We start from the raw sequence: 10,789 nt of genomic DNA, 5'->3' as shown, positions 1-10,789 counted from the left end.
AGATGGGCTGTGTACAGGTACAGTGATCGGTAATCTGCTCTAACAGCTGATGCTTAAAGGGAAGCTGGAGATATGAGCCTCCAGCTTCAGTGATTTTTGCAATTCGTTCCAGTCATTGGCAGCAGAGAACTGGAAGGAAAGGCGGCCAAAGGAGGTGTTGGCTTTGGGGATCACCAGTGAAATATAACTGCTGGATCGTGTGCTACGGGTGTGTGTTGCTATGGTGACCAGTGAGCTGAGATGAGGCGGGGCTTTGCTAGCAAAGACTTGTAGATGACCTGGAGCCAGTGGGTTTGGCGACGAATATGTAGCGAGGGTCAGCCAACAAGAGCACACAGGTCGCAGTGCTCGGTAGTATATGGGACTTTGTTGACAAAACGGGTGGCACTGTGATAAACTACATCCAGTTTGCTGAGTAGAGTGTTGGAAGCTATTTTGTAGATGACATCACCGAAGTCGAGGATCGGTAGGATGGTCAGTTTTAAGAGGGTATGTTTGGCAGCATGAGTGAAGGAGGCTTTGTTTGCGAAATAGGTAGCCAATTCTAGATTTAATTTGGGATTGGAGATGCTTAATGTGAGTCTGGAAGGAGAGTTTACAGTCTAACCATACACCTAGGTATTTGTAGTTGTCCACATATTCTAAGTCAGAACTGTCCAGAGTCGTGATGCTAGGCGGGCGTGCGGGTGCGGCCAGCAATCGGTTGAAGAACATGCATTTAGTTTTACTAGCATTTAAGACCAGTTAGAGGACACGGATGGAGTGTTGTATGGCATTGAAGCTCGTTTGGAGGTTTGTTAACACAGTGTCCAAGGAAGGGCCAGATGTATACAGAATGTCATCTGCGTAGAGGTGGATCAGAGAATCACCAGCAGCAAGAGCGACATCATTGATATATACAGAGAAAAAGAGTTCGGCCCAAGAATTGAATCCTGTGGCACCACCATAGAGACTGCCAGAGGTCCGGACAACAGGCCCTCCGATTTGACACACTGAACTCTGTCTGAGAAGTAGTTGGTGAACCAGGTGAGGCAGTCATTTGAGAAACCAAGGCTATTGAGTCTGCCGATAAGAATGTGGTGATTGACGGAGTCGAAAGCCTTGGCCAGGTCGATGAAAACAGCTGCACAGTACTGTCTTTTATCTATGGAGGTTATGATATCATTTAGGACCTTGCGCGTGGCTGAGGAGCACCCGTGACCAGCTCGGAAACCAGATTGCATAGTGGAGAAGGTACGGCGGGATTGGAAATGGTCGGTGATCTGTTTGTTAACTTTGCTTTTGAAGACTTTAGAGAGGCAGGGCAGGATGGAAATAGGTCTATAAGAGTTTGGGTCTAGAGAGTCTCCCCTTTTGAAGAGGGGGATGACCACGGCAGCTTTCTAATCTTTAGGGATCTCAGACGATACGAAAGAGAGTTTGAACAGACTGGTAATATGGGGTTGCAACAATTTCGGCAGATCATTTTAGAAAGAGAGGGTCCAGATTGTCTAGCCCAGCTGATTTGTAGGGATCCAGATTTTGCAGCTCTTTCAGAACATCAGCTATCTGGATTTGGATGAAGGAGAAGCAGGGGAGGGGGCTTGAGCAAGTTGCTGCGGGGGGTGCAGAGCTGTTAGCCGGGGAAGGGGTAGCCCAATTTCTGTTTGAAAAAGTTAGCCTTAGCTTTCCTAACTGACTGTGTACATTGGTTCCTGACGTCCCTGAAAAGATGCATATCGCAGGGGCTATTCGATGCTAATGCAGTACGCCACAGGATGTTTTTGTGTTGGTCAATGGCAGTTAAGTCTGGAATGAACCAAGGGCTATATCTGATCTTAGTTCTACATTTTTGAATGGGGTATGCTTATTTAAGATGGTGTGGAAAGCACTTTAAAGAACAACCAGGCATCCTCTACTGATGGGATGAGGTCAATATTCTTCCAGGATACCCAGGCCAGGTCGATTAGAAAGGCCTGCTTGCTGAAGTGTTTTAGGGAGCGCTTGACAGTGATGAGGGGTGGTCGTTTGACCGCGGGCCCATTATGGACGCAGGAAATGAGGCAGAGATCGCTGAGATCCTGGTTGAAGACAGCAGAACTGTATTTAGAGGGCAAGTCGATCAGGATGATATCTATGAGGGTGCCCATTTTTATGAATTTACGGTTGTACCTGGTAGGTTCCTTGATAATTTGTGTGAGATTGAGGGCATCTATCTTAGATTGTAGGACTACCGGGGTGCTAAGCATATCCTAGTTTAGGTCACCTAACAGTATGCACTCTGGAGATAGATGGGGGGCAATCAATTCTCATATGGTGTCCAGGGCACTGCTGGGGGCTGAGGGGGGTCTATAACAAGCGGCAACAGTGAGAGACTTATTTCTGGAAAGGTGGATTTTTAAAAGTAGAAGCTCAAACTGTTTGGGCACAGACCTGGATAGTAATGACAGAACTCTGCAGGCTATCTCTTCAGTAGATTGCAACTCCACCCCCTTTGGCAGTTCTATCTTGATGGAAAATGTTGTAGTTGGGGATGGAAATTTCCTAAATGTTGGTGGCCTTCCTTAGCCAGGATTCAGACATCAGGGTTGGCGGAGTGTGCTAAAGCAGTGAATAAAACACATTTAGGGAGGACGCTTCTGATGTTAACATGTATGAAACCAAGGCATAATGTACAGGGTATAATGTACAGACAAGGGTATGGTAGGATGTGAGTAGAGTGGGGGTAACCCTAGGCATTGAGTGACAATGAGAGAGCTTGCATCTCTGGAGACACCAGGTAAGTCAGATGAGGTCTCCCCATGTGTGGGATGTGAGACAAAATAACTATCTAAGGCATGTTGAGCTGGACTAGGGGCTCTACGGTAAAATAAAACAATAATAACTAACCAAGACAGCAGAAGACAAGGAAAATGTACATTAGAGAGAGGCATGTGTAGCCGATTGATCATAGGGTCCAATAAGCAGCAATCGGTGAATCAGGGAGCCATTCGGTAGTCGCTACTATGCTAGGCAAGCAGGAGGCACAGTGTTCAGAAAGCTAGCGGGCCAGGGAGAGCAGATGGGTCTTTGGCGACATCGCAACAGAAAAGCCTGTTGAAACCACATCGGACGATTACGTCGGCAGACCGGTCATGATGGATCGGCGCGGCTCCGTGTCGGCAATAAAGGGTCCAGGCCAATTGGCAAAAGAGGTATTGTATCCCACGAATTAGTGGGTATACCGCTTCGGCTAGCCGGGAGATGGGCCTAGCTCGAGGCTAGCTCAAGGCTAACTGGTGCTTGCTTCGGGACAGAGGCGTTAGCAGTAGCCACTCGGTTGCAGCTAGCTAGCTGCGATCGATGATCCGGTGTAATGGCCCAGAGCTTGTGGCTGGAATCCGGTGATGTGGTGGAGAAAGGCAATCCGATATGCTCTGGGTTGATATCGCTCTGTGCAGATTGGCAGGTATTGACCGAGCTAAAGCTGGCTAGTGTGCAAGCTAAAGGTAAAGACTGCTAGCCGTGGCTAACAGTGACTACTAGCTAGTTAGCTGGCTAGCTTCTGATAGAGGTTACAGTTATAACATATATAAAAATAGCAGATCTGTACCACATTGTGTGAAGTGGGTTGCAGGAAAGTATATTTAGATTGTAGGTGGAAAGTGAGATTAAAATATATACAAAAAAATTACGAAACCGACTATTTACATGGGACAAGACGGGACAAAACAAACACATGTACGACTGCTACACCATCTTGGATTCTTTTAAGGTTGGGCCCAGCCAATCAGTAATCATGACTTGCTTTGTCTTGTCGCCACCGCTATATAGTCATGACACTGGTGATAAGAATGCTAAAAATGTATAGGATACAATACAGTAAACAAACAAAAAAGCCATTGCAGGATCTAATTGTTTATAGTATATAGGTTAGAGAGGTTTTTTGTTCAAATCAGTTATCTGGCATCATCGTAACAGTAGCATTAAATCCACTCAGTTCAAAGGTCCAACACTCCATCCCTCAATCAAGTTGGAGTAAATCGAGAACTAATCATGTAGTTGTTACATCAAATCAAAGTTTTTATTTGTCGTGTACACAGATTTGCAGGTATTATGGCAGGTGCAGCAAATTGTTTGTGTTACTAGCTCCAACAGTACATAACGCAACCCCTTAGTGAACTAACATCTGATTTTAATCCATTTCTTTCTTTTGCCCTCCATGTTGTTCGATAAATGTAATTTCTTTGGCAATGTCCTTGTGTGAACAACCATTTAAGTACATGATGGTCAGCAAGGGCGACAGCTTTCATTTGGGCAGCGATAACATCAGAAATTCCACAGTGACACTGGGAACGGATTGTGTCTCGCACACCGTTGTTGGCTTGGGGTGCTGGGTGCTAGAATGTGCATGAGTGAGTGTGTGTATGGGTGAGTGTGTATATGGGTGAGTGTGTGTATGGGTGAGTGTGTGTATGGGTGCCTGGCTGTGTATTAAACTGTTGTCGGAGTGTTCGCAGCATATTACTGATAGCTCTCCTAGCCAATTCTTGGAATTCTTTCCTATGGAAACAATCTGCCACAGATCCCAGTGTATCAGCACAGTCTGACCCCTTCACTCCCCAACTTTTCTCTGATTCCTGCAGTCAACAACTCACTTCGCTCTCTCATTCCCTCACTCTCCCCTCTAACCCCAGCACCATTCCCCACATTCACACACACTCACACCTGGACTCACACCCCTCACATTCACTATACTGCTCTGTAGTTCAAGTAAGTTTGCCATAATTGACTGCCGTTACATACACAGCCTCATGATTCATATTATGTTACATGATATTTTATTATTTGTTTTGTGCCCAACCATGGTATACTTTCTGAGTGTGTGTGTGTGTGTGTGTGTGTGTGTGTGTGTGTGTGTGTGTGTGTGTGTGTGTGTGTGTGTGTGTGTGTGTGTGTGTGTGTGTGTGTGTGTGTGTGTGTGTGTGTGTGTGTGTGTGTGTGTGTGTGTGTGTGTGTGTGTGTGTGTGTGTCATGATCGTTATAATAACTGGACCAAAGCGCAGCGTGATCTGGGTTCCACATCTTTTCATTACTAATTGAAACTCACAGCAAAACAAATGGACTTACACAGTAATTATGACGACTTCCAGAGAACATCCTCCAACCTATCAGAGCTCTTGCAGCATGAACATCCAATCAAAGGATCAGAGCTAGTACTGAAAGCATAAGCTACAGCTAGCTAGCACTGCAGTGCATAAAATGTGGTGAATAGTTGACTCAAGAGAGAATGACAATACATTAACAGTTTTAAACTAATTAAATTATTCAAAAATTAAGGAGAAGCAGCAGAGCGAGAGATGACTATTTTCGTTGTATTTTTTCAGTTTCACTTACTTAGCTAGCTAATGCAGCTAATTTAGCTTACTCAACAACTTGACTCAAACAGAGAGGAATGCTATTTATGTTAGTTAGCTGGCTAAGGCTATCCAACTCTTCCAAGTCAAGGTAAACTTCCGGTTTTATTAATTTACCCAGGTGGGCCCACCGGTGTAACTGCTAAACTGCTTGTTGTTACACTGTACCTACTGCACGATTGTACACATGGATTGGCAGTGCTGCCAACTCTCAGGCATTGGCCAGGGGCCACCCACATTTGACCCTCTTCACACGCTCACACAGCACACCTCTTATTTCTCAATCATGCTGCTTTTATTTTCTAATTAATCCACTATATATTCAGTGCGTTAACTTTTCAACTGTTCCTGCAAATCATTTTGAAATTGTAGCACCATAATATGTGAGATTTTCACTCAAAATCTCACGATACATGGCCCCATTCATTCTTTCCTTTACACTGATCAGTCGTCCTGGTCCCTTTGCAGAAAAACAGCCCCAAAGCATGATGTTTCCACCCCCATGCTTCACAGTAGGTATGGTGTTCTTTGGATGCAACTCAGCATTCTTTGTTCTCCAAACACGACGAGTATAGTTTTTACCAAAAAGTTATATTTTGGTTTCATCTGACCATATGACATTCTCCCAATCTTCTTCTAGATCATCCAAATGCTCTCTAGCAAACTTCAGACAGGCCTGGACATGTACTGGCTTAAGCAGGGGGACACGTCTGGCACTGCAGGATTTGAGTCCCTGGCGGCGTAGTGTGTTATTGTTATATTGCCAAAACAGAATGCCATATTACAACCTATGTGTTGTGATAATTACATTGCTGGCTCTTTAACCTGTTAGTTCATATTTCTTACAACCGTGATATATAAGCCTAAAGGCCGATATAATAATAATAAGAATGGCATAATAAATTCAACCACACCTTTCTTTCATCACAAAACCAGATAGGAACCTCTGTCCGGTGAAGTTCACAAAGCATTTTGCATGTAAAAAACATTTACATGACCTACATCAAGCAAGTGAATGTTTCCCGGCATTTTCAGACCACTAAAGAACTATTGATTTAGAACCACAGAGTTACTACAAGTCGCAAAGAAAACAGGAGCTGCCTCCACTATTCCAGCACCATTTAAACTTCAACATTTCATCATCATCAAATTATCTATGCGTAGTCCAATATAGTGACAAATAAAAGATACCAAAAACAATTGTATTTATTTAACTAGGCAAGCCAGTTATGAACAAATTCTTATTTACAATGACAGCCTACACCAGCCAAACCCGGACAACGCTGGGCCAATTGTGCACCGCCCTTTGGGACTCCCAATCACGGCCGGTTGTGATACAGCCTGAATTCAAACCAGGGTGTCTGTAGTGACGCCTCTAGCAATGAGCTGCAGTGCCTTAGACCGCTGCGCCTCTCGGAGCATTTAGTCCAATCAACGTAAGCTAAATATGATGTGGCTGTCCATGTTTCTGATTTCGTGTGTTTCTGTGTGCGTGTGTGCGCGTTCGTGCAAGAAGTTCAAATAACATATTCTTCTTCTTCTGTGGATTATTATGGCGGTTGGCAACCAACTGTAAGGTGCATTATCGCCACCAACTGGACTGGAGTATGGAAGAGCAAAAGGGACAGTCTAAATCCTACCCAGAATTCTCATATCCGTAAGGAAAGTCAATAGATAATTAAATACTACATCCCCGAAGATTTACCCAGAAGTTCACTTAATCTTGGCTCTTCAACCAAATAACTCCTCAAATCTAATAACAATTTCTCCTTTTCCCCTCCCATATTTCTGGCACTGCAATAGAACATGTTCCACTGTCTCAACTTCAGTTGAACTCTCCTGGAACTCTCCTGGCTGTATGTTCCACTGTCTCCATCTCCTCCTGACAATGATCACACCTCCCAGTTGGATGTTTCCAAACCAATTTCAATGTAATATTGAGCCTTATGTGTCCCAGTCTCAGCCTTGTGATTACTCTTTCCTCCCTTCTCTCTCAGCCTGATGACCTCCCTGTCCCCACCTTTTCCTGAATCTTATACAGGTGTCTTCCCTTTCCCTCCCTTTCCCACAACTCTTGACATTTGTTTTTAACCACTGTTTTTATCAACCCCTTGGCTTCTGCTTTACTGATTGACAATTCCATCTCAACATCAACATGTTTAAGAGCCTGCTTTGTGTTAAGATCCACCTCCTCATTCCCCTCTACTCCCACATGAGCAGGTACCCAGAGGAACAAATACCCTTATCGGTTTTACCCTATGGAAGCACTGCAAAGCCTCATACAATACATCCTGTCTGCTCTGAGATACAAAGGAATTTAAGCTCATCAGTGCTGCACAGGAGTCAGAGCAGATCACTACTCTGTCTGGCCTCACCTCCTCCACCCACTCTGCAGCCAAGAGTATGGCCATAAACTCCATTGTGTAAAACTACAAATTATCTGATGCTCTTTGTGTCACTGCCACCTTAAACTCTGGAACACTAAAAGCTGCACCTGTCCTGCCTGTTTTAGGGTCCTTAGATCCATCTGTAAATATATGCTGTGTTCTTAAATGTTCACTTACAACTGAATATATTCCTTCCTCATCAGCTCTTACCCTCTCAAGCAACCCTAGACCTATCACTGGCTGAGGGAGCAACCAAGGTGAGATAGCAGGAAGAACCACAGAGGGGCTAAACTCCCTCCCAAACAACCCCATCTCTCTCACCATGCCATTGACTATCCACCCAAAACATGTGTTCAGATTTTGTTCATGTTCCCAGCCCTCTGGGAGTATATTTTTCGTAGGATGTGTAACCTTATTTCCTTGTAGATTTACCCAATATGTCATGGCCAGCTGTTGTCTTCTTAACTTTAACGGCATCTCTCCCAACTCTACCTGCATCGCTGCCACCGAGGAGGTCCTGAGTGCTCCATAATATATTCTTAGGGCTTGGGTCTGGATTACATCTAGCGTTTCAAAAAATGTCTGAGCTGCTGATCCTTATGCTATACTTCCATAATCCAGTGATGACATTAACATTGCTATTTATATCATTTTCAATGCCATTGTATCTGCCCTTCACTCCATTCCTGACAGGCAATGCATCACAATATTTTCTTTCCTTTGACAACAACTCTGTTAACATGCTCCGCCCGTGTCATTCGAGTGACAACCCAGACCCCTAGGAATCTAAACCCTCCCTCTACAGATTAATTCATACAACTTCAAGTATTATTTCCACCCCAACCTTCCTTCTAGAAAAAAACTGTCTGTGTTTTCTCAACTGAAAACATGAAGCCCCACCTTGAACTCTCCTGGCTGTATGGGTAATATTTTTCCCTCTCTTCCACAGAGCCCCATCCTCTGTAAACAATGACATATCAATATAACGTCTCACCTGAGAGAATACATTGTCAATCATAATGGAGAACAACAAAATACTAATGAAACTTCCCTGAGGGGTACCATTATCTACCTCATAACTTTCTGATTTTGAGTTCCCCATCCTCACTTGTATTGGTCGCCCAAAAAGAAAATCCTTTAACCAGTTAAAAACCCTTCCGCCAAACCCCATGATATACAGCTTGATAAGTAGGCCTTCCTTCCACATCATACTGTATCATAGGCCTTCTCTACATCAAAGAAAATGGCTACCACCTCCTCCTTATTTGCCTGTGCCTTCTGTATGACTGACTCAAGACACAGTACAGGATCCATCGTTCCCCTGCCTTTCCTGAACCCACTTTGATCTGGTGACATCAGTCCTCTACTCTCCAGAAAGTAAGTCAGCCTTTTTTGTTATCATCCTCTCCATAAGTTTACATGAGATGTCAATGTTATCGGCCTATAGCTTGAATGACTAGTTGGGTCTTTCCCTGGTTTCCTTGCTGGCACTACCACAACCTGCTTCCAACTTCCAGGCAGTTTCCCCACCTTATTGTAAAGGCTCAATACTTTCCCTATTGCAATGTCACTGAGATGAGCCATTACATTTACATTTAAGTCATTTAGCAGACGCTCTTATCCAGAGCGACTTACAAATTGGTGCTTTCACCTTATGACATCCAGTGGAACAGCCACTTTACAATAGTGCATCTAGGTCTTTTAAGGGGGGGGGGAGAAGGATTACTTTATCCTATCCTAGGTATTCCTTAAAGAGGTGGGGTTTCAGGTGTCTCCGGAAGGTGGTGATTGACTCCGCTGTCCTGGCGTCGTGAGGGAGTTTGTTCCACCATTGGGGGGCCAGAGCAGCGAACAGTTTTGACTGGGCTGAGCGGGAACTGTACTTCCTCAGTGGTAGGGAGGCGAGCAGGCCAGAGGTGGATGAACGCAGTGCCCTTGTTTGGGTGTAGGGCCTGATCAGAGCCTGGAGGTAGTGAGGTGCCGTTCCCCTCACAGCTCCGTAGGCAAGCACCATGGTCTTGTAGCGGATGCGAGCTTCAACTGGAAGCCAGTGGAGAGAGCGGAGGAGCGGGGTGACGTGAGAGAACTTGGGAAGGTTGAACACCAGACGGGCTGCGGCGTTCTGGATGAGTTGTAGGGGTTTAATGGCACAGGCAGGAGCCCAGCCAACAGCGAGTTGCAGTAATCCAGACGGGAGATGACAAGTGCCTGGATTAGGACCTGCGCCGCTTCCTGTGTGAGGCAGGGTCGTACTCTGCGGATGTTGTAGAGCATGAACCTACAGGAACGGGCCACCGCCTTGATGTTATTTGAGAACGACAGGGTGTTGTCCAGGATCACGCCAAGGTTCTTAGCGCTCTGGGACGAGGACACAATGGAGTTGTCAACCGTGATGGCGAGATCATGGAACGGGCAGTCCTTCCCCGGGAGGAAGAGCAGCTCCGTCTTGCCGAGGTTCAGCTTGAGGTGATGATCCGTCATCCACACTGATATGTCTGCCAGACATGCAGAGATGCGATTCGCCACCTGGTCGTCAGAAGGGGAAAGGAGAAGATTAATTGTGTGTCGTCTGCATAGCAATGATAGGAGAGACCATGTGAGGTTATGACAGAGCCAAGTGACTTGGTGTATAGCGAGAATAGGAGAGGGCCTAGAACAGAGCCCTGGGGGACACCAGTGGTGAGAGCACGTGGTGAGGAGACGGATTCTCGCCACGCCACCTGGTAGGAGCGACCTGTCAGGTAGGACGCAATCCAAGCGTGGGCCGCGCCGGAGATGCCCAACTCGGAGAGGGTGGAGAGGAGGATCTGATGGTTCACAGTATCGAAGGCAGCCGATAGGTCTAGAAGGATGAGAGCAGAGGAGAGAGTTAGCTTTAGCAGTGCGGAGCGCCTCCGTGATACAGAGAAGAGCAGTCTCAGTTGAATGACTAGTCTTGAAACCTGACTGATTTGGATCAAGAAGGTCATTCTGAGAGAGATAGCGGGAGAGCTGGCCAAGGACGGCACGTTCAAGAGTTTTGGAGAG

The sequence above is a fragment of the Oncorhynchus nerka genome, linkage group LG12 (assembly GCF_034236695.1).
Source record: "Oncorhynchus nerka isolate Pitt River linkage group LG12, Oner_Uvic_2.0, whole genome shotgun sequence".
Taxonomy (NCBI): Eukaryota; Metazoa; Chordata; class Actinopteri; order Salmoniformes; family Salmonidae; genus Oncorhynchus; species Oncorhynchus nerka.
This window is presented reverse-complemented; position numbering follows the sequence as displayed.